This window comes from Schistocerca nitens, chromosome 11 (assembly GCF_023898315.1).
Source record: "Schistocerca nitens isolate TAMUIC-IGC-003100 chromosome 11, iqSchNite1.1, whole genome shotgun sequence".
NCBI lineage: Eukaryota > Metazoa > Arthropoda > Insecta > Orthoptera > Acrididae > Schistocerca > Schistocerca nitens.
The window spans coordinates 88,034,588-88,059,395 of record NC_064624.1 but is presented as its reverse complement, the minus strand read 5'-3'; the positions used below and the strand labels follow the sequence as shown (position 1 = coordinate 88,059,395).

The following is a 24,808-nucleotide window of genomic DNA, read 5'->3' as shown; positions in this document are numbered from 1 at the left end:
GTCGGTATGTAATTTTTACACAATGTCGATTCATCTGGTATATTTTGATTTAAGCAATATTTCTGCAGGAAGCCTTAGAGGATAGAGTTTATAAGTTTGTGAGGAGGAATATTGCTTGCAATGAATGCTCTGCACAGATCCATGTTAAACAGACTTTTTTGGTTACCTCTGGACAAGTCCCTGCTACTGCAACTTGCTGTTATCAGAAATTTTTGTCATCACCTTTTCTTCTGCATTCCTGTGATAGGAAGATTTGTCTCGGCATGCTGATCTACTTGAAACTTTTTTTTTTTTTTTTTTTTTTTTGCACAAAACTTTTTTTTCACAGACTTGACAACATAAAATAATCCCGTGATATGTAAATGTTCCGGGACGGTCAGCTATCCACGAAACGACCATTCTTTTTTCGGGTGGTATGGCACACGACACGTTATACGCTGCACATCATTAACACGTTCAACTGTGTACAAGTAAGCAGAAAGCTAAACTGAAACAGCGGATGTGCGACTAAAAGCTCGCGTAATTTAATTTATTTGTTGCGAACGCATACGGCGGGACAGTGGGGGGGATTAACCGGGGGGCACAGGCGCAGGAGCACTGACTCTGTACGCCTCTTCCTGTTCCTATTCTGTAATGATTTCGCCATGCAGTGGCCTTTCGGTTAGCCATTACACGCAGTTTTAGGTGCGGTGAGTGTGTGAGACATAAAAACTAGATAGAGCTAGAGACTACCCGTCTCAATTTTTAAAATATTGTAAACAGAGTGAAATATGTATCGTCACCAGTTTTTATTAAAATATGCAATAACTGGTGAAAAGGAGCGAAATATGCAAATGCATATGCAGCATGCAAATGCGTATAATACGGTCCCTAGTCTTCACCAAACATCCCTCGGTTGGGATCGCACCACAGCTTCAGCATACGGTCTATAGAGACTCGTGCATAATGCTCGAGGATGACATCGTTTTGAAATTTTGTCAACATTTAACTCGTAACAAGTATTAAGTTTGATGTCTGTACTTCCTACAAAAAGTACATAAAAATTCTCTAAGTTGACTACGATCTAGACCTCCGTAGTGCTGTTAATTGTCATTAGGGCCAGGGTTACATTTTTTCTTCATTTAGACAACATTTTCACATTAAAATACATTTGCTACTTGAGTACCAGCAAGAACAATGATTTGCACAGTGGAACTGCCAACAGGGTTGGAGCCTGCAAAACCAGCACAGGTCCCATTCGTGTATTGCTGGTGGGAGCTGTCAACTGACAACTAATTTATATACAATAATATAATGTTGTGAAAAAGTTTGCATATTACAAATATGTACCAACGAGAGGCTAAAATGACAATATAACACTCTTCTCTCCCTGCACGAGAATCGCAAATTGTGTGGGCATACGGGATGTGACTACACGATATATAGAAGTCTGGATCAGTCCTGGGGGAACATTCAGATCGCCGAAGCAGTTAAGGTGAACGCTTGTAACAAGTGGAAAATTTGAGTTCGAGTCTTGGTCCGGCACAAACTTTCGTGTGTAACAAAATGCTGACATCAACGCAGATATGAAATAAGTAGATTTATTTCATAATGTTAATCCACAGCTTTTAGGCATGCGTGTCTGAAGAGCATTATATTGTGACGATGCAGACACTGTATAAACACAGACATTTTATGATATTGCAGTACCTGTGTTGTTAAAAGTATGATGCAATGTTCCTTTTGACATACATGCATGCCCAAAAGAACAAGCACTGTGCTGACCACAGCCCACATGGAATACACAAAACATATTTGCAGTTGCAAATACGGACAACCATCAACTGTATAATGGAACGAAAACAACTAAAATTTGTGCCATACTGGAACTCGAACCTAGGTTTCCTGCTTTACACGAGCGGTCACCTTAACTGTTTTGGCTATCTGTGCACAACTCTTGGCCAGGCCCAAACTTCTATATGTACCCCACGTACCGGAATTTCTCTCTCTCTCTCTCTCTCTCTCTCTCTCTCTCTTTTGGCAAAATTCGCATCTATTTTTGTTGAGATTCATATTTCTTTTAATGATTAGATGCACATACCTCAAAGGTTGTCACGTGAGTGAAAATAAACAAAGCCTTATTTCTTTGAAACTGACTGCTACAGAAAGGTGCTGATTGGGAACTTTGTGACAGTAATGTTTGCTTTTGCAAAAACTTTCAAAACCTTTTTCTTCCAAACTAGCCTTTGTTTTCTTCATTTGGCTATATTTAAGAATTTAAAAATGATTGTTCTGTTGAAAAGCCACAGCTTTTTCCTGACAGTGAGCTGAATGCATCTCTAATTTAAGGTGTTTCTGGACATTATCTCTCTTTTCTGCACAATTCGATGATAACAAAATCTACAAACTATTAATTTCTATCTTTTGTGGGCATTTGTAGGTGTGCGACCCATGCTTCACAATGCTACAGACAGAACAGACAAGGCAGTTAGCATAGAAGCAGAACTGAACATAATGCTATGTTAACATTAGGAGAAGAATTTTGGCACATAGTGCAGACACTACAGGCTATAGTGACAGATGACCACAAGCATAAATAAACTAGAATTTTGACTGCCAGAGGGAAGAAGAGTGGTGTGCAGAAACAAACCCCGCCTCCCTTTCACATGGCAACAGCCAACAGTATTGTCAAAGGGATCACCCATCTCTTCTAACGTTGTAAGGTTCGTAATCGAAATCCGTAACACATCAGGATTAGTAGCTTCACTTATTTCAAAATCAGAAAACGATAAGCAACACGTGACACAAAATATTTGGGGGAAAGCTACAGCTCAACTGCTCGCTGATGTTAGCGGACTATTGTTAACGACTCAGTGCAGGCCTGATATCTAGCAGTATTCGATACAACCACTGCTCAGAACATACTCCACCTAATTTGACACTTTAGAAATGTCCACATTAAACCATATTTTGGGCTTTTTTAACAAACAAATGTACACATTTCTTTGTTATAAAATACTAGGTCCCACAGCTGAGTACTACATTGTATTACACAGCACGTATCTTAAATAGACCATTCAACCGCCCACAACTGTCCTGGCATCAGATCATTTAGAGCACTGATATGTCGTTGCATTTGTACACTTTCATTTTGCAGAAAGGTTCTTATACACATTACCTTTACAAATTGACCTTCACCAGAAGATGCACAATACCATTAACCAAAAACTGGTTACATTTTCAATATTTTTATGCAGGAATCAAGACATTTCAAATTATCTCTGATAAAATAGTTCATCTGGATACAATTTATCACAAAATAGCATCTAAAACGTAATTTTGCATTTTGAAGCAGAAACGTAAATTTTTCCAATCCCTATAAATTAAGTGCAAGAGTGCACATTGTGACGCACAGATGACGACATATGGAAGTGTTTCTTGTCATGACTCCTGTACGGATAGCCAAAGTGGTTATGGCGACCTATCACATAAACCGGGAGATCCGGGTTTGAGTCCCAGAGATCCGGGTTTGAGTTCCAGTCCAGCACGAATTTTCTGCCATCTGATTTCTCCTGAAACTGCAGCTATTGCTGGTTGTGTCCTTTTTCCAGTAACTGAGCAACGACAGTCTTTTCATCTATTTACACATCTACAGTACTTCACTTGCCTGTCCCTGAACCACATGCACATCATCATCAAGTCCTCCAGCATTTAACAATAATTTTCTAGTTATGTGAAATCACTGTACACAACTGTATCATTTGCAAAGAGTCCCTTAGAAATATCTACCTAATCTGTGTGTGTATACACAGTACAATTGTGGCTTATTATAATGCGTATTCTCCAGTTTGACTTTCAACTATAGTATATAAGAAATTTTATGTATATGCGTTTTCTACTACTGGTAAATGAAATACAATTAACAGTTATCTCATTACTTCAGTGTGTAACTGACAGTCAGTATTTCATGAATACTTACACCTTCCGCTTCTTTCAGGAATATCTGGACCGGTGAGAGTGTGGCTGCTTCATCCACTTGGTCATTTATCTGCAGGTAGAAAACAAATTAGTCAATGATCTTCATAAAAAAACAACACAAGGAACCTTTATACGAATTTTAAACGAAAAATAACCAAATACAGCCCACTGAACTTGGAAACTGAAGACAGAAATGGAAATACGTGCAAACAATTTCCAATATTTCCAAAACCATCTCAACTATGAAGAACACACAAAAGTGGTCTCGAAGAGCTCGACAACCAGCCCTAACTCTGAACCGTCCATCACTGAGGAATTACAGTCATTTCAAATCTCAAAAACCACAAGGTCTCAGAGAGACCAAATCGAGCTGAACTTTGAGGAAAAAATGTCACAGACGCTCACCACAACGTTTTTGAAGAAATATGAATACATGAAAAACCCCTGATGAATGGAAGACGGCCCTCGTCCACCCACTCCATAAGAAAGTGTCCCAAGCAGATCACAACTATGGAGGAATCTCCCCCTAGACATAACATACAAGATACTCTCCACAGTCTTACTAAACAGAGCAAAATCCCAGTTAGACAATTAACTTGAAGTATATGAAATTGGCTTCAGGAAAGGAAGAGCCTGCCCAAAACAAACCCTAAACCTCAAAAACTTCATGACATACCAAAAATTAAGAGCAAAATGATATGTTATGACTGTCATTGAGTTTTTAAAATTGTGCAACTCAGTACACCAGGAATCCCTTATATATACTAAAAGAATTAACCCTAGATAACAAAAAATATAAAACCAATCACAGAGACCCTTATCACCACATATTCCAAAGCCAAATTCATGGGAGAACACTAACCCTTTTGAAATAAAAACTGGTATAAGCTAAGGAGATGGAATCCCCCACTGCTAGTTAAGTGCTCCCAAGAAAAACTTGTTGGAGACTTGAACACAGAGATACTGGAATCTGCCTAGGAGCACAAAACAAAAGGCATCAAAGCCAACTATCTAGCCTTTGCAGATGATATAACCCTACTAGCTGAGACTTGGGAAATAGCCAAAGAACAGACCCTTGAACAGAAAAAACAGGTCTCAAAACCCTTAAAAAGACCAATGTAACAACAAACATAAAAAACCCACCACAACATTTTAAAGTGGGACAACAAAAAGTAGAGATAATCACAGAACTCAGATACCTTGGAGAATCCATCAGCTGGAATGGGCTCGAGAAGAAGGCAATGGAAATTAGAAGTGAAGTTGATCTGGTCTTCTATCTCGCAAAAAACACATACAACAAAAGGTCCCTCTCACAGAATGCAAAAATAAGCATTGTAACAGTGTAGTAGTCAAACCAGAAGCCCTGTATGCAGCTAAAACACTATCACCAACCATGGCCTAGTTGAAAGACTGGAGATAGAAGAAACAAAGATATTAGAAACATTTCTTGACCCCAGATTTCACAACAATTAATCCGCACCAAAAAATGAAACCCTTACCAAACTACCGAAAAACTCTCAGACACAATTAGGACAAAAAGAATTCATTTTTATGGATACATCTTCATTCTGAACCAAAATACACTCCTGGAAATTGAAATAAGAACACCGTGAATTCATTGTCCCAGGAAGGAGAAACTTTATTGACACATTCCTGGGGTCAGATACATCACATGATCACACTGACAGAACCACAGGCACATAGACACAGGCAACAGAGCATGCACAATGTCGGCACTAGTACAGTGTATATCCACCTTTCGCAGCAACGCAGGCTGCTATTCTCCCATGGAGACGATCGTAGAGATGCTGGATGTAGTCCTGTGGAACGGCTTGCCATGCCATTTCCACCTGGCGCCTCAGTTGGACCAGCGTTCGTGCTGGACGTGCAGACCGCGTGAGACGACGCTTCATCCAGTCCCAAACATGCTCAATGGGGGACAGATCCGGAGATCTTGCTGGCCAGGGAAGTTGACTTACACCTTCTAGAGCACGTTGGGTGGCACGGGATACATGCGGACGTGCATTGTCCTGTTGGAACAGCAAGTTCCCTTGCCGGTCTAGGAATGGTAGAACGATGGGTTCGATGACGGTTTGGATGTACCGTGCACTATTCAGTGTCCCCTCGACGATCACCAGTGGTGTACGGCCAGTGTAGGAGATCGCTCCACACACCATGATGCCGGGTGTTGGCCCTGTGTGCCTCGGTCGTATGCAGTCCTGATTGTGGTGCTCACCTGCACGGCGCCAAACACGCATACGACCATCATTGGCACCAAGGCAGAAGCGACTCTCATCGCTGAAGACGACACGTCTCCATTCGTCCCTCCATTCACGCCTGTCGCGACACCACTGGAGGCGGGCTGCACGATGTTGGGGCGTGAGTGGAAGACGGCCTAACGGTGTGCGGGACCGTAGCCCAGCTTCATGGAGACGGTTGCGAATGGTCCTCGCCAATACCCCAGGAGCAACAGTGTCCCTAATTTGCTGGGAAGTGGCGGTGCGGTCCCCTATGGCACTGCGTAGGATCCTACGGTCTTGGCGTGCATCCGTGCGTCGCTGCGGTCCGGTCCCAGGTCGACGGGCACGTGCACCTTCCGCCGACCACTGACGACAACGTCGATGTACTGTGGAGACCTCATGCCCCACGTGTTGAGCAATTCGGCAGTACGTCCACCCCGCCTCCCGCATGCCCACTATACGCCCTCGCTCAAAGTCCGTCAACTGCACATACGGTTCACGTCCACGCTGTCGCGGCATGCTACCAGTGTTAAAGACTGCGATGGAGCTCCGTATGCCACGGCAAACTGGCTGACACTGACAGCGGCGGTGCACAAATGCTGCGCAGCTAGTGCCATTCGACGGCCAACACCGCGGTTCCTGGTGTGTCCACTGTGCCGTGCGTGTGATCATTGCTTGTACAGCCCTCTCGCAGTGTCCGGAGCAAGTATGGTGGGTCTGACACACCGGTGTCAATGTGTTCTTTTTTCCATTTCCAGGAGTGTAGATCAACTGAATAAATTATGACTATAGTTCAATTCTTTTATCTTGGCGGCTCGCTCATGCCCGCCCAGACGCGGGAGATTGCTGCGTTACCAGTTGCACACGACGCACGCGCCAATAGAAGCAGCGCCATAGTGTAGCATAGTTCGCAAGCTTTCGTTTAGGGGGGAGCGCGCAGTTCAGGAAGTAAAGCCACCATGGCCGCAATAACCCTTTCGCTGCTACGAAGATGTGCTCCCTGCATTTTGTCACTGCACTGCTCGCCTGTGCAGACACATCGTGTTCTGACTGCTTTGACACTCTTATCATTCGATTCCACAAAAATTAGATTTTTACACATCTTGACTGATACCTTCCCCCCATAAATGACTTAATTTTGTTTCGATGTTTAACGCAGTTATTACGCAGCATTAAATATAGTAAACCATTGCACGAAATTTTGAAGAGTTTGCAGAGGCAAAAATCCATAGAGTATACTTTCCGTATGGTCGATTTCAGTTGCCACAATGTTGGTAATGAAATGTGGACAAGATACCTAAATTTCATATAAAATCTACTGTATAACAATATCTCATTTAAGTACTACATAGGTGTCGTATGTAATATTGAGAAATATTCCGTCTTTCGCGACTGTAACAAAAGTTTTATTTACACTGAGCACGTTTGGCTTTATTTTAAAGCACTTCAATCAATCAAAAGGAAGTAGACAAAATACATTAAACAAAACTGTGGACTTACAAAAACATTAGGACTTGAATATACCGTCTATCAGTGAAGTGCTCTGAGCTATGTCAAATATAATTTTTGTGTGTGGCACGCACAAACATCATTTATTTGCTAAACACTGATCAGACAGCACAAACGTTGAATATTGTGTTACAGCAGCACAAAACTACGAAAGGTGACTTGGCAATGGAGGAGACAAAATACTGTCCACTGAAGATGCTTCAAAAGTCGCTTATTACAGTTGCAGAAGAGGAATATATTTCAGTACCATTGGTAAAACTGCGACTGTGGAACAAAAACAAGAAAGAGAACATGAGTACCATTGTGTATGTGCCATACCTTTCATTGATTGAAGTGCTTTAAAATAAAGCCAAACACGTCCAGTGTAAATAAAACTTTTATTACAGTCGCGAAAGACGGAATATTTCTCAATATTACATACGACACCTATGTGGTACTTAAATGAGATATTGTTATACAGTAAATTTTATATGAAATTTAGGTCTCTTGTCCACATTTCATTCTCAACATTGTGGCAACTAAAATCGACCATACGGAAAGTATATGCTGTGGACTTCTACCTCTGCAAACTCTTCAAAATTTCGTGCAATGGTTTACTACATTAAATGCTGCATAATAACTGCGTTGAACATTGAAACAAAATTAAGTCATTTATGGGGGGAAGGTATCAGTCAAGAAGACGTGTAAAAATCAAATTTTTGGGCCAAACAGTTTTTGTGAAATCGAATGATAAGCGTGTCAATGCAGTGGGAACACTATGTGTCTGCACAGGCGAGCAGTGCAGCGATGACAAAATCGCCCACAGCGCGGAATGCAGGGAGCACATGACTGCAGCAGCGAAAGGGTTAATGAAGAGACAAAGCACTAGAAATTTCAAAAAATTGCATTCAAACGAATATAATTCGTGAAGTAAGGCACTTCGATATTGTTTTTAAGTAATGAAAATATTAAGCACCACACAACGTTTGAACTCATAACCTTTCACATAGAAGCCAAACACCTTCACCGTTACGCAATCGCGGCTCGTCCAGCTAAGGAGTGCCATGAGGACTCTAACACTTCACGCAAAATACTGACAAACACTGTTGGTATAACTATGAATTACTCACGCTTCGTCGAAGTACAATAGGAAATAAACAATTAATGCTGTTCTTTATTGCGAAAAAGCAGTATAAAAGAAAGTCTGCTATCTAGACATCGCTTTTGTTCTATTACTTTATTTATGACTGAACGTTTCTAAAACTAAAGACACTCGTCCATGCTCTGCACTGCAGTCGAGATCTGGCAACGTCATTCTCTGTTCATTGGCTGACTGTGTTTTGTGACGTCAGATGCGCAGAACGAACCTAAACTCGGCCGCCAACATAAATGACGCGCACTTTACTTCTGCAGGAAAAAAATGGATTACTGAAATGGAAAAGGACTTCAGATAACTCCAAATCACAAGAGCTATGTTCAAAAATAAAACGGAGAAAAAGAGAGAGGAGGAAAAGAACACAACGGGAGGGAGGGAGGGAGGGAAGGAGAGGTTGGGGGCGGGGGGGGGGGGGGGGGGGGTAGGTTCCAAATTCAAATCCAAACGAACATCCACATCTCTGATGAAGACAGGAAAGCAAGGTCAAAAGAATGAAACAATACTGAGCTGCTAACAGAAAGGCACAAAACATTAAAAAGTGATTAATTTAACATATCGCAAAGTCGGGTGAAACAAAAATAAAAAGAAGACTCTGCCGTTATTATAATGTGTGGTTTCTAAATTTCCTCAATATTAAGTGTGTTGTTGTTGATGATGTAGCCTTCAGTCCAAAGCAGGCGCGGCTCGTGGTTTCTATACTGGGGAAGGCTGCGGCATTTATCGATCGGAGCCAACATAGACCTAGGGTTACACTACAGATTAGTCTGACATAAACAACTAAAAATTCAGGGGGAGGGGGGTGGCAGATCACTCTCTACCCATAATTTTACGTACTGCATCTTCTATAATCAGGTATTAAATATTATTAAAAGCTAACTTCGAATTAAAATCTTTGGTTAGTGTTTTTGTACGTCATCATTATATATTCTGACACTTTGCAGCAAATCATATGAAAAGACGCGTTTTGGAGAGATCTTTAATGCGATGAATGTTAACTTTGCGGTTGCTTAATATTTTTGGTGTTTTCAGTACTAAACTTAAGGCGTTTATTGTGGTTAACCTCCAAAGCTCGAAGTTTACGAGTTCGCATGACGATACTGTGATGTTTTCGCGACGTCACAAGTCTTGTGCTGTGATTGGGTGGCTTGAGCAATCCGTGCAACTGCCATATTTTAATTCACATGTTTGAGAAGCGAACAGTTCGTATTTATTGTGTATTATGAAAATATGCATTTATATGAAATAGCGCACTAAAGATCTCTCCAAAATACGTCATTTTTAGTATGGTTTGTTGTGATAAAGTACACAAAATGTGACACTGTAGCGCAACACACTGTACCGGTACCAAAAGTGATTCGTTTCGGAAAATGTCATCACGTTTATGACTGGCGAAACATGACACTACACTTTTTTACTCACTTCACTTAATAAGCTAAGTAGGACTTAATATAAAGAAATTACCTCTTATCAATTATGAATGCACTTTCGCTTACCTCAATTCATTTGTTTATAGACGAAGTCAGCTCGTCTTCCCTTCTGCGCAGCAAAATGGTCTATGATCATTTCATTGAAATTTGGCCGATTCAATAATTCTTTTTCTAGGGAACACATTACAAGCGCACAAAGTCTGTCCTCATTCATAGTGTTGCGCATGAATGTTTTCACTCGCTTTAACGTCGAGAAGCAGCGTTCTGCCTCGCCGGTTGTCATAGGGAAGGTTACTATTATTTGCAGAAGTTTTACACTTTCAGGAAAAGCTTTAGCCAGATTGTTATCGTAAAGAAAGTTCAACAAGGTCAAAGCACCTGACGCCTTCATAAAATTTTTCGGCTGTACAACACGTTCAGCTTATGACGTAGATCAGAAGACTGTAAATTGAACAAATTAACAGCTATTTTAAACTCTTTTTCCGGAAAAATAGTTTGATGTTTTGCAAACAACGATGGATCAAACAGCTGTGCAATCGATAAGTGATCATTGAAACTGAATCGTTCTCTGATCTGAGTTGTGATGAGGTCGCAAACGTTTCGTGCACACACTATTCTTGATTCTGTGAAACGTGCCCGTTTTGCAGTTGGTTCTACCTGTTTCCAGTGATCATCGGTTTCAAGTGAGGCCCTAATTTGCTGGACAGAATCTGCAAAGTGCGAAACATATTCAACAGTTTTCACTGCATCAATATTCCTCTGCTGCAGTTGATTAAAGAGAATGTCACAGTGTGGCATGACTGTATTAAAAAAATTTAACCAGAAGAGGAAATTTTCGTCTTGCAGGAAACCCTTCAGTCCCGTGGCCTTGTTTATTGTCTTGTAATCATTGGCATCATCATCAATAATTCTTTCTAGGCACTCAATAATTTCCTTTTGGTATTTGTACACAGTGGTTACGCTCCGTGATTTAAAATTCCATCTGATGGACTGAGGACAGGTAGGAATACGCTTCTTCACTATTTCGTCAAGAATGGCTGTACGGGTAGAAGACCGGGAAAAAAAGGTGGAAATTCCTTCCAAGTTGCTAAAGAAGATCCGAACTTGTTTACTGCCCGTCACACAACGTTCAACAATTAAATTTAACTGATGGGCGTAACAGTGAATAAAGTGAGCATTCCTGTACACTTCTCTAATTCTAGTTTGAACTCCACTTTTATGGCCACTCATAACAGGAGCACCGTCGTAACACTGAGCTATCAGTTTTTCAGGTGTTTCATGTACATTCATTTTCTCTAGCTCGCAGAGAACAGCTGCAGTTACATCGTGTGCACTGTGACTTTTTGGGCGTACAAAGGAAATAAATCTTTCATTTATTTGTCCCAGTAGCTCATAGCGAATTATTAGGACCAGTTGTGACAAATTTGCACAGTCAGTAGTTTCATCAACTTCTATTGCGAGAAAGTTTGCCTTCGACAGTTCACTTCTGATGAGACTCAGGCATACCTCATAAATTGATTCCAGGAGTTCATTTTGAATAGTCTTCGATAGGCCTAAGAAAACATGGTTTTCTGATTCCTCAATGTGCTGCTTCAAGACGCAGTCCAGTTCTGCCATAAGACTGACTAATCCTCGAAAAATTCCTGGGTTTTTGGAATCTTCTGTTTCGTCGTGGCCCCTTAAGGCAAGCTCGAATTTGCCGCAGAATTTAATACAGTCTATCAGTTTACCCAGATTATACCGATTTTTTGATACATTTTCATTATATATCTTTATATTACGGCGGTAAGCACTGTCTAATTGGCACATAATGTCCACTTTCCCTAGCATTGAAAACTCAATGAACCCATTTAAATTTTTTTCGCTGGAATTATGTTTTTTCACCTTTGCGTGAAAATTCTTTAAGTCAGTGATACCAGTTTCAGTCCAGGCACTATCAGTAGTATTTGTACGAAGACAGGTGAAACAGAAAAATGCATTTTTCACTTCACAACCACACAACCACTCATCTGCATCGTACATTGCTCTATTAAAACTGCGTTTGTATCCTTGCCTAGATTTGCACTGTTTCTGTTCTTGATTGATCGTTAGATCGGGTCTGGGTGCACCAAGTTCTTTCACTTGCATCCTATATCTGTGTTCCAAGTTTTTACCTATTAAATTGCACACTGAATTCATATTGCGCTGGTTTCACACTCGCCGTATGTCGCAGATATTCACAAGGAAGTAAAACTCACTAACATCTTGCAAAATACACTCCGAAATAGAAACTTGCTAATATCACACGGAATCAACAAAAGCAGTCAGCATCAGCAAGCAAGGAAAATAAAGTAACGGGACAAATTTCGCGCGCTTTGTCCTCTAATCACTTACGAAACTCTCGCTAGATGGCAGTACTGTTATGTTGCTGTAGTCTAGTGCACTCTGGCAGGATATTTGCAAACTTACTCTAAATGTGGATACAATAGCCAATGGCAGAAACAAAACTACTATGTAAAACATTATAAAACAATAATACTAAACGTCGATTAATGACGCATCGAGGCGTAGTAGAGATGTGCAGAGACAGAGATTGGATAGCGAAGTTTCGGCCACTACATTCCTTTATTACATAGATAGTGGAACGTGAAAAACGTGTGGTGGTTGGTATGACACCCTTAGGCTGCAAGCTCTGAGCCTTCGGATCGCCCATAACGAGCAGTGCTATGTAGAAGCCACGCCCCCAAACCGCTACTACATGCAGCTTACGGACTTTCCAAGGCGCAGCCTAAACACTACTAACCGTTCGGAAAACATTCATCGATACAAACAGTTCCAAAAACGTTGACCGTCGTTATTTTAATCGGAATGGGAAATATGCGAAATTCGTCCTGATCATTTAAATTATGTAATACGTTCTTGCGAAATTTACTTTAACATATATTTTGGGGCGGCTCCGCCTCAGAGCCTTTAATTACAAGCCGCGCCTGGTCCAAAGGTTGGTTTGATGCAAATCTCCATGCTAGTCCATGCTAAGCAAGCCTCTTCATCTATACACGATACTGCAACCTACATCCATTAGAACCTGCTAGCAGTAGCCAAACCTTGGTCATTATCTCCAATTATTAACCCCCCCCCCAGTTACTTTCCCATTACCAAACTGGTGATTGCTCAGTATGAGTATTATTAACCATACCCTTCTTTTAGTGAAACTGAGCCACAAAACTCTTTTTAAGCGAATCTGATTAGTTATTCTATCTATCCACCTGATCTACAGCATCATTCCACAGCACCACATTTCAAACGTTTCTATTCTCTTCTTGTCTGAATTGTTTATCAACCATGTTTTATTTCAGTACCGGTCTACACACCAGACAAATACCCTCAGAAAGGACTTCCAAACACTTATACTTTTAGTTTGATGTTAACAAATTTCTCTTTTCTCAAAACACTTTTCTTGCTACTAACAGTCTGCATTTTATATTCTCCTTCACTGACCATCATCAGCTTTTTGTTGCCCAGATAGAAAAACACATTTCATTTCCTAATCTAACTCCCTCAACATCACGATTCATCTACCTTCCACTGACCTTGTTTTACCTTCGATGGTATTCATCTTACAGTCTCTGTTGAAGACATTACACATCCCACACCACACTGCTCTTCCAACTAATTTGTCAACTCTGAATAAATTACAGTGTCTTCGGCAAACCTCAGTTTTTATTTCTTCTTCCTGAACTTTAATTTCATTTAAGAATTTCTCCTTGGTTACCTTTACTGCATGCTCTACGTACATATTGAAACACATCGAGGATAGGCTACAACCCAGCCTCACTCCATTACCAATCACTATCTCCCCCTCACGTCGTTCAACTCTTTGTGACTGCCGTCTGATTTCTGTAATAGTTGCAGATACCTGTTTGGTCACTATAATTCATCCCTGTTATCTACAGAATTTCTAAGAGTATATTCCAGTCAGCATTGTCAAAAGCATTCTCCGAATCTGCAAATGCTATAAATCCAGGTTTCCCTTTCTTTAACCAATCTTCTAATATAAATCACAGGGTAATTTTTTCCTCACATACAGCTACATTTCTCCACAACCTGCACTTACCTTCCCTGGGATCGGTTTCTACCAATTTTTCCATTCTTCTGTAAATTATTTGTGACAATATCATGAATTATTAACCAGAACAAATTTTCACTCTGTAGCGGAGTGTATGCCATTAGGAAACTTCCTGAGTAAGGCTGTGGCTAAACAATGTCTCTGCAACACCCTTTCTTCCAGAAGTGTTAGTCTCACACGTTTTGAATGAGGAGTTTGGAAGGTAGGAGATATACTGGCAGAGGTAAAGCTCTGAGAATGGCAAAGATCTCTGGTTTGAGCCCTGGTCTAGCGCACAGTTTTGATCTGTGAGCAAGTTTCATGAGTTATTAAACTGATAGTTTGTCTGTCTCATATATCTTGAACAGCACATGCAATAATTATATAATGGTTGGCGCTCTCAAACATATCAGTAATACTGGGCCATTGTTGTCTCAGGGTATATACGCTGACAAGGAAGGGGGCGGGGGGGGGGGGGGGGGGGGATGGATTTTTTCCCAAATTTCCCAGTTAAAAATAAACTTTCCCTGTGTTAAGTAACAATATACTTTTCCTTCGCGCTGCCGAACTGACAAATCCTTTGAATTGTAAAGGTATTGTATACAAGCGTAGAACTTCCCGGTACTTCAGCAAAAAATAACTTGTTTTGGAAAAATATTTGATGCGCAGCATCATGTACAGCGCATATTTTCAAATTACAAAAGTATAAATACGAATTCCACCAATTAAAGCACGGTATCTTTCAAAGCACCGAAAACGAGATTGCGATGAGCCATTGCCACCAATCATAGCTCAAGTTACAGTACTCCCCAGCCAAAGACAGCAGATATTCAGAGCACAGGACTTGTGTTGAAGTCGGCCAATAGCAACATCACTGTTAAGTAGAGCGAAAATGCAAACAGGAAAAGTTAATGGTTTAAATTAACATACATTCAGTATAGCTACATGAAAAGATAAGCTATCACCTACAATATACCAGTCATCGAAAGCTTTTTGCCTTTTTTTTTTTTTTTTTTTTTTTTAGGATACGATGGATCCTTTGACAAGCACTCCAACTTTTCCATAGAAAAGCCAGTTACATGGAAAATTGCTCAAGATTTCACCTCGAACTGCTTTTGAAGGATAATATTACTTTTTGCCACTGTTATTGCATAATTTGTAATCTATGACAGAAATAAAACAGATATGAAAAACTAAGCTTGTCCTTTTTTAGTGTGTTACCTTTCAAGATATATCAAACACAAATACGCTGATTGGTTGGCTGGTTAGGGGGAAGGGACCAAACAGCGAGATCATCAGTCCCATCGGATAGGCGAAGGGTGGGGAAGTCGGCCATGCCCTTTTATAAGGAACCATCCCAGCATCTGCCTGAAGCGATTTAGGAAATTATGGGAAACCTAGCCAATGGCCTTGCTGCTGTCGTTAACAACGGTTCCCGTCAGGTCACCGAAGTTAAGCGCTTTCAGGCTTGGCTAGTACTCGGATGGGTGACCATCTGGTCTGCCGAGCCCTGTGGGCAAGCGAGGTGCACTCAGCCCTTGTGAGGCAAACTGAGGAGCTACTTGATTGACAAGTAGTGGCTTCCGTCTCGTAAACTGATATACGGCCAGGAGAGCGGTGTGCTGACCATGTGCCCCTCCATATTCGCATCCAGTGACGCCTGTGGGCTGAGGATGGCACGGCGGCCGTTCGGTACCGTTGAGCCTTCCGAGGCCTGTTCGGAGAGTTTTTTTTTATGGAAAACCTAAATCAGAATGGCCAGACGCAGGCCTGAACTGTCGTCCTGCCGAATGGGAGACCAGTGTGCTAACCACTGTAAGGTGTTACTCAGTCTAATATGCTGGAAATATTTAAATAATGGCATAAATGGCTGGTCTTCTAGATTCAAAATTTTTCTACACGGCTCTCCCTCAAAGTGTTAAGTTTTGAGTGACAGTCAAACGCTCTGTGATTTAAGAAATTAATCACAGATTCTCACATGTGACGTAAGTCATCTTGCATAATAGGAAATTTACTTCGTAAATAATGCTTCTCAAACCACCATCCTCAATATTTTCCCATGACCTGTTATAAAAGTAAACTTTTGTGACATCATACTCATTGAAAGCAGTTTGTTGTTACAAAATATAACACAGTCTTCATCCTAAAGCCTTCAACACATTTTGCTGTTGGCAGACACTTGTGTGTGCACTTTGTTTTTGTAGTAAATGGCGCACTTTCCTTGCAACTAAAATTTCATTTTGGTGTTATTCTCTCATTTATGTTTTCTTTCTGCAATAATATCCTGCTGTAGTGGGCCAAAGTAAAATTTTTGTTACGAATATCAGTTCTTACTCGTCAAAATTACAAAAATTTAACTGGAAACTAAAACAATGAAAAATTATCAGAAATCTTAAAGATTCCTGTGTTCTCCCCAGATTTCCCAGTTAGCCTGGTGTATATACACCCTGTGTCTATCCAGCAGCCTTGTTTCAAGTTCAGTCTTTCACTGTAGCAGACATGATATGAAACTGCATCCATACAGCTACTCTGTGATAGCTATAAGGAACAGAAGTAATATTTATTCCTTGAGAAAAACTTTCAATACCCAATATTGCATAAATTAGTCTTTATTGTGGACAACCGGTTTTGACAGTTCTAACTGTCATCCTCCTGTCTTCAAAAAAAGTTTGTTATGAAACATGTTCCACTGTGAGCTTGTACCTTATGCCACACTGTCATTGCACTGCTTAAAATGCAGGCCATTATACATAATTTTATCAAAAATAAAATCATTTACAGTTAAAAAGCACCTCGTGCACACGAGCACGTTTGCATAAGTAGTGCTCGCAGAGGCTTGTTAATTCTTGAAGCACATGATATACAGCAAAATGCACATCTGTTTATGTTTGCAGAAATGTTCCACACATTGTGGATCCACACCTCAGCCAAAGTATATGGTGCAACTACAGTTTAATGTATACTGTACATTTTAAGACTTAACGAGCCTCTGCGAGTGCTATGTATGTGAACATGCTCGTGTGCACAAGCTGCTTTTTTAACTGTAAATGGTTTTGTTTTTGAAAAACCTATGTATAATGTGCTGGGTTTTATCCATAAGCTACAAATTCACAATGGCACATGTTTCATCACAGAAATTTCTTAAGACCAGAAAACGACAGCTCCAACTGTTGAAACCGACTGTCAACAATACAGACTAACTTCTGTGATCTTTGCTAATGAAAGCTTTTTCCCCCTCACAAAACACAGACTGCGTCATCCAAGTTCTCAACATGACAGAATTCAGTCAATATTCACATAACTGCAGTGCGTACTAGACAGTCAGTGTTTCAGAATACTTACAAACTGCACTTCTTTGACAAATGTCGGGACTGATGGAAGTGGTACAACTTCATCTCATTGGCCAGGTATCTGAAAGCGGAAAAAAAAGGTCACTCAATTATATGTCCTCTTTTCTTTATTTCCTCTTTTTTTCCTTTAAATTAAGTTTTATTCGTACAGCCATCTTACAAATGGTTTTGTTGTTATTTTTTTCCCTTTCTTAAAAAAAAGAAATTAACATTACACAATATTATAAGGGCATTTAGATATGAAGTTACAAATTCTCTTACACGGTGTTCAATGGGTACAGTGGATAAGAATGACTGTTGTTATTGTCAAAAGTATGATCATATGGTGTATAAAGTGAAACTTGAGAATGGATTGAGGACTTTTTGGTAGGGAGAACATAGCGTATGATCTCGGATGGAGAGTCATCATCAGATGTAAAGTAACTTCGGGTATGCCCCAAGGAAGTTTGTAGGGACCCTTGCTATATGTGTTGTACATTAATGACCTTTTAGACAATATTAATATAACAATGGAAATAATCAATTATTGATAATACAATGTAATGCCACTGGCTCTGAAAGCTTGCAAAAGTCAAATCCTTTTGTGTGTGTGTTCCCCTGCCGCCGCTTGGTGAGTAGGCAATATTAATAGTAACATCAGACTTTTTGCAGATGCTGCAGTTACCTATGTTGGAGTACTGTCTGAAAGAAGCTGCATAAATATTCAGTGAGATCTTGACGAGATTTCAAAGAGGTGCAAAGATTGGAAACTTCGTTTAAAGGTTCAGAAGTGTAAAATTTTGCACTTCACAAAATGAAAAAAATGTAGAATCCTATGACTATAACATCAGTGAGTCACTGTTGGGAATCAGCCAGCTCATACAAATACCTGGGTGCAACAATTTGTACGAATATGAAATGGAATAATCACAAAGGTTCAGTCACGGGTAAAGCAGATGGCAGGATCCTGGGGAAGTTAATCAGTCTACAAAGGAGATTGCTTGCAAATCACTCGTGCAACTGGTTCTAGAATATTGATCAAGTGTGTGGGGTCCGTACCAGAAAGGACTAACGAGGGATAATGAACGTGTACAGAGAAGGGCAGCACAAATGGTCACAGATTTGTTTAATCCACGGGAGTGTGTCACAGAGATACACAAGGAGCTGAAATGGCAGACTCTTGAGGATATACATAAACTATCCCAATAAAATCTATTAAGAATGCTTCAAGAAGCAGCTTTAAATGATAACTCTAGGGATATACTACAACCCGCTAAGTATTGCTCACGCAGGGATCGTGAGGATAAGATTAGAGTAATTACTGCATGCACAGAGGCATTCAAACAGCAATTCTCCCCATGCTACTTATGTGAGTGGAACAGGAAGAAACCCTAATAACTGATACAATGGGACATGCCCTCTGTCATGCACCTCACAGTGGTATGCAGAGTGTAGATGTTGATGTAGATGTCGATGACAAGTACGACACCCAGTAGTCTGATTGGCAGCATTTAATTGTTGAAATATTCTTCTTATATTGCATAGGTTTCTTCCATCTCATTTAACACTAAAAAACCTGAACTTACAGGACTGAATATTTTAGTTGCTCTGATAAAGGCACTGGCATATCTAAGGCAAGGCTTATCATTCTCATAACAAGCCAGCTGATTACTCACCACTGCACAGTTATTTATTTATGCAAGTCCTCTATTAAACAAATTTTGAAAAGTACAAGTACTGTCTACCAATTATAAAGCAACATATTTTACACACTCAATGCACTGTAACATAAAACTTGACTATAAACAATATTTTTAGCTTCCTCTCTGGGAGAAGAATACATAAATTTTTGGGCAAATTTAATTTTACAGAAGCAACACATTGCTGTCAGGGTCATCAATCTCGACACTGGTCTGATGGACATCTCCATGCTACTTTATCCTGTGCAAGCCTCTTCATCTCATACTAACTAATGCAGCCTACATCTTTCTGGACCTGCTTACTGTATTCCTCTCTTGGTCTCCCTCTACGATTTTTACCCACCACACTTTAGTGATCCCTTGATGTCTCAGAATGAGTCCCCTCAACTGATCCCTTCTTTCAGTCAAATTATGCCTTTCAGTCAAGTTGTGCCACAAAGATCTTTTCTCCCCAACTCTGTCCAGTACCTACTCATTAGTTACATCATTTACGCATCTAATCTTAAGCATTCATGTGTAGCACCACATTTCAAAAGCTTGTATTCTTGTCTAAACTGTTTACAGTTCATTTTTCACTGCTCTACATGGCTACACTCGAGACAAATATTTCCAGAAAAGATTTCCTAACACTTAAATCTGTATTCGATGTTAACAAATTTCTCTTTTTCAGAAAATGCAACAATGGAAAATCCAGGATGGAATGTAACAGTATTGTGAAAAGCAAAGTTGCTACTCACCATATATTAGATATGCTTTATTTACTTGTGACAGTCTTTTTTTTTTTGTGCCTATTTGTGGCTCAGCATCTCCATTGTGTGGTGAGTAGCAACTTTCCTTTTCATAATCTTCTTCAGAAAAGCTTTTCTTGCCATTGCCAGCCAACATTTTATATCCCCTCTACTATGACAGTCTTCAGTCATTTTTCTGCCCAAATAGCAAAACTTATCTACTACTTTCAGTGTCCTGTTTCCTAATCTAATTTTCTCACCATCACCTGATTTAATTTGACTACATTTAATTTCCTCACAATTGCCTGATTGAATTTGATCATATTCCACTATCCTTGTTTTGCTTTTGCTGCTGTTCATTGTATATTTCACTCATTTTGTTAAACTCCTCTTCCAAGTACTTTCCTGTTTCTGACATAATTGCAATCTCATTGACAAAGTTCAAGGTCTTTACTTCTTCTCCTTGGACTTTAATTCCTACTCCCAATTTTTCTATGGTTTTCTTTACTGCTTGTTCAATGTACCGACTAAATAACATCAAGGGTAGGCTACAACATTATCTCACTCCCTTCCCAACTACTCCTTCCCTTTGATGCCCCTAGACTTTTATAATTGCTCTCTGGTTTTCTGTATAAGTTGTAAATAGCCCTTCGCTCCCTGTATTTTATCACCACTACCTTCAGAATTTCAAAGGGAGTATTCCAGTCAACACTGTCCAAGTCTACAAATGCTATAAATGTATGTCTGACTTTCCTTAACCTATCTTCTAAGATAAGTTATAGGGTCAGTATTGCCTCGTGTGCGCCTACATTTCTCCGAAATCCAAACTGATCCTCCCCGACGTTGGCTTCTACCAGTTTCCCCATTCTACTGCAAATAATTCCTGTTAGTATTTTACAACTATTACTTATTAAATGATATTTTGATAATTTTCGCTCCTGTCAGTAGCTACATTCTTTGGAACTACAATTATTACATTCTACTTGGAGTCTGAGGTTATTTCGCCTGTTGCATACATCTTGCACTCCAGATATTGTTTTGTCAGGTGTGGCTCCCCCAAGGCTACCAGTAGTTGGATCTCATCTACTCCCAGGACCTTGTTTCGAATTAGGTCTTTCAGTGCTCTCGAATTTGGCTCCCCCAAGGCTACCAGTAGTTGGATCTCATCTACTTCCAGGACCTTGTTTCGAATTAGGTCTTTCAGTGCTCTGTCGAATTCTTCGCATAGCATAGTATCTCCCATCTCATCTGATCTACTTCATTTTCTATTTCTATAATATTGCCTTCAAGTTCACCTCTCTTGCAGAGACCTTATACATACTCCTCCACCTTTCAGCTTTCCCTTCTTTGCTTACGACTGGTTTTCCATCTGAGGACACACCATATAGTTTTTCAAATAAACCAACTTCCCCACTTGATTATAGTTTCTTGTTTAACAGAGACCCTGTATCAACTAGATGCAGTATAAATGTAGGTTTACCTGTGCCTCTTTGTGTTTAGGAAGACGAACAATTTCTCAGAAAATACCACAATAGAAAAAAAGAAAGAAAGAAAAAAGCTTCTACATTTCAACACTTCTAGAACATTCTCCATAACTGTAACTTAAAGTGCAATACATCAGCCCCCAAATACTAACAGACAATAATCAGGGTTGCCACAAATTTCCAAGATATTTCCCTGATTTCCGGACAAGTTTTAGCACTTTTCCATGACAAATTTTGAGATCTCAAAGGTAAGTTAAGACGTAAGTTGACAATCTGTCTTTGCAGCTATGGTACAATAGTGCAAATGAGGAAATATTTTAAAAAGCTAGCAATCAGATGGGGTTTCCTGATGTGAGCAAAAATCTTAAGTACTAACATCAAACTCTTTTGTAATGAACTGCTTTTAGATGGAGAAACCAAGCCAAATGGTATGTGTGTTTCATTCAGACCACTGATATTATTTTACTTCAATAAAACGAAACACACATTGTGATAAAAATGCATATTTCCTTGGAGTTGCAAGACAGATTTAAAATACCTTCACTGATTTCAGAAATAACCTCAGGAAAAAGCTGGCCTCTTGAAAGAAGTGTATAAGGTGGGAAAGAATTGTGTAAAGCAACACTGCAGGGGACCCCCAATGAAATATCGGTTCTACAATTTTGTTATTGTCAGTTATTACCCACTGTGCTACATCTATTATTTTACAGGTATTCAGGGATTTTTCTTTCGAGAAATATATAAGCACAAACCGCCAGCAACTGGCATAATCTTTTTCTTCTTATTTTCCACACTTTCTAACATATACAGTACTTTTAAGCGCCAAAATGAACTATATCAAATAAAATGTCTATAAAATGCCACACTGTACAACATATGACGAGACAGTTGTAATTCCTGAAGTCCATCGCCCACGGCCTCTGGCCTGCCGGCGAACACCACAGTCCTAGGCCCACGGATAATCCGTGAAAATCTGCTGCATTACGTCACACACAAACAGACCCAGCCTGCGGGCAGGTCGGTGAGACTAGATCCGACAGGCAGGGCCTGCACCTCAGTGGGAACCAAATGGCTTTAGGTCGGCAGGCCCGATCCGTTACAGATACCCACTGGAGCAGCCTGCACTTTTGGCGCACCTCGGAAATCCCGCGCACGGCCAGCTCTTCATGAGCAACAGACAGCTAGTTGAAGAAATGAGACCGTGGTGATCAATCCGTGCAACAGGTAACTTGCTCAAATACTCTGAGAATCAATAATAATGAGGATAGGTAGTACGGTAACTCACCATAAAGATCATTGCTGAGGCTCAGACAGACATGTAGAAAAAACAATCACACTCTCACAACTAAATGTTCATCCTAAGTATTTGTCACAAAATGAGAGCACGTGCACGCACACACACACACACACACACACTCACTCTCTCTCTCTCTCTCTCTCTCTCTCTCTCTCTCTCTCTCTCTCTCTCTCCACTCAGACACAACTCAGTCACACATAACCTCTGTCTCCAGCTACTGCATCTGCAGTTTCTGAGAATCAGATCCAAATAAACTACTACTCTTGCCTCCTTGGCTCTCATTGGCAGCTGCTAGGCTAGGGGCAAGAAGTGGTGGCAGCACTGACTGCAAGCTGAGGGGAGTGGTAGGAAGGGAAGAAGCAGTGGGAATGAGGAAGTAAGGAAGCGGCGCACACACTCTGCTGCTCCCAGCCGCGATGATGCACGACACCTCAGTAAACAAACCATTCCATTTTCTGAGACAAAAACCAAATATTTCCAGTGGTTTTTTTTTTCAGATTTCCCTCATGTGTTTGAAATTCCCTGATATTCCCTGATTTCCATAATCTGTGTCAACCCTGATAATATCGGAATTTTCAATGATGTTTACCCAGCCCCCCATTTCCGATCCTCCTAGTGATGATCATAGTAGCCTCTACATCCATTCACAAACTCACAGCCTGTGAGTTCCCTCTGTGCTCTTAAAGCTCACTGAAAATCAAGTGCTGTTTGTCACATCCTTTTTAAAAACTTCAGAGAACACAGATAGTATAGGAATGGGTCTAAAATTCCCTACATTATCCTTTTCTCATAGAGCAGTTCATACAACTGACCATTTCCAAAGCAAAAATTACAAATGTGGTTAATTACTGGGCTAACATATGTGCCACAGCATTTAGATATTCTGCTACACATCCCATTATAATCCACGGGAATCCTTAGTCTTCGGTAATTTAATTAGTGACTCGATCTCCCCGTTGTCAGTACCACAGAGCTGTAATTCGTGTAGCAGTCATGGAAAGTCATTTTCTAAGAGTTGAATTACTCCCTACAGAAACTAAGTTTTAATTTAATTCAATAGCTGTTTTTAGAAAGTGACTCTGTAAGTGTAACAAAATAGCAAAGCTATCATACTTGTGGCACTGCTGTCCACTGACCCTGTGTAATGTGTGTGAATTTTACTGAGAATTTTCCGAGAAGAGAAGAGGAAACTGATTTCGAAATTTAAGTGCCGAGACAAGTCATCCACCAAGAAACAGTTGCGGTTCTGCATTAATCCTGACAAGATTTGACTGTATGTTTATTGAACAAAAATTTGGAAATTGGTATGATAAAGATAATATCTGAATAACACAGTTTGGAAATGGTAGGAGTAAACTTAGTAAAGACTTCTACAAATTTTTGAGGACAATTCTCATGGAGAAACATCAGACTGGCTAACAGTACTTCAAGAATGGATAAAAAACTGTCTCAACCACAATAAAACATTTATTTAAAAGTGTTACCGGTTTCAGTCAGATAGTGACCATCTTCAGACCATTTATATGACGACGGTAGGCGTGGCGCAGTGCTGAATGGGGCAGGTGTTATGACTCCACAAAGTGAGATTTTGACATTCATGGAGTAATAACACCAGCTCCATTAACTGCCACTACCTAGCATCGTGGTATAAATCTTTTGAAGATGGTCACATTGCAACCGAAACTGATAAACATTGTAAACAAATGTTTTATTGCGGTCAAAACTGTTTTTAATTCATTTTTAAAGTAAGAGTTTTGTCTATTGTGTGTATTCCAGTGATGTAATGATATAAAAAAATAAGAGAGTTTTATAACAATTATGCATGAAATGAAAGGATGTTTCAATATTTGTAATTAATAACTTTCAATAGTCTATAATTTAAATGTTAAGCATAAATGACTTTTTGCAACCAAATGTG

At 40.0% G+C, this 24,808-nt stretch overlaps 2 long non-coding RNA genes across 9 annotated transcripts in view; one reads left to right on the top strand and one right to left on the bottom strand.

Annotated features, from left to right (window-relative positions):
• The window catches only part of LOC126212898 (uncharacterized), a 1,289,673-nt gene that overhangs the window by 207,559 nt on the left and 1,057,306 nt on the right, over positions 1-24,808 (top strand). The window lies entirely within an intron of this gene.
• Positions 3,989-24,808, bottom strand: part of LOC126212910 (uncharacterized) — a 46,638-nt gene continuing 25,818 nt past the window's right edge. The window contains exons 2-3 of the long non-coding RNA XR_007540996.1: positions 17,695-17,763; positions 3,989-4,027 (exon numbers count right to left, since the gene is read on the bottom strand). This is a non-coding gene — a long non-coding RNA (uncharacterized LOC126212910). The remainder of the gene's footprint in view (positions 4,028-17,694; positions 17,764-24,808) is intronic.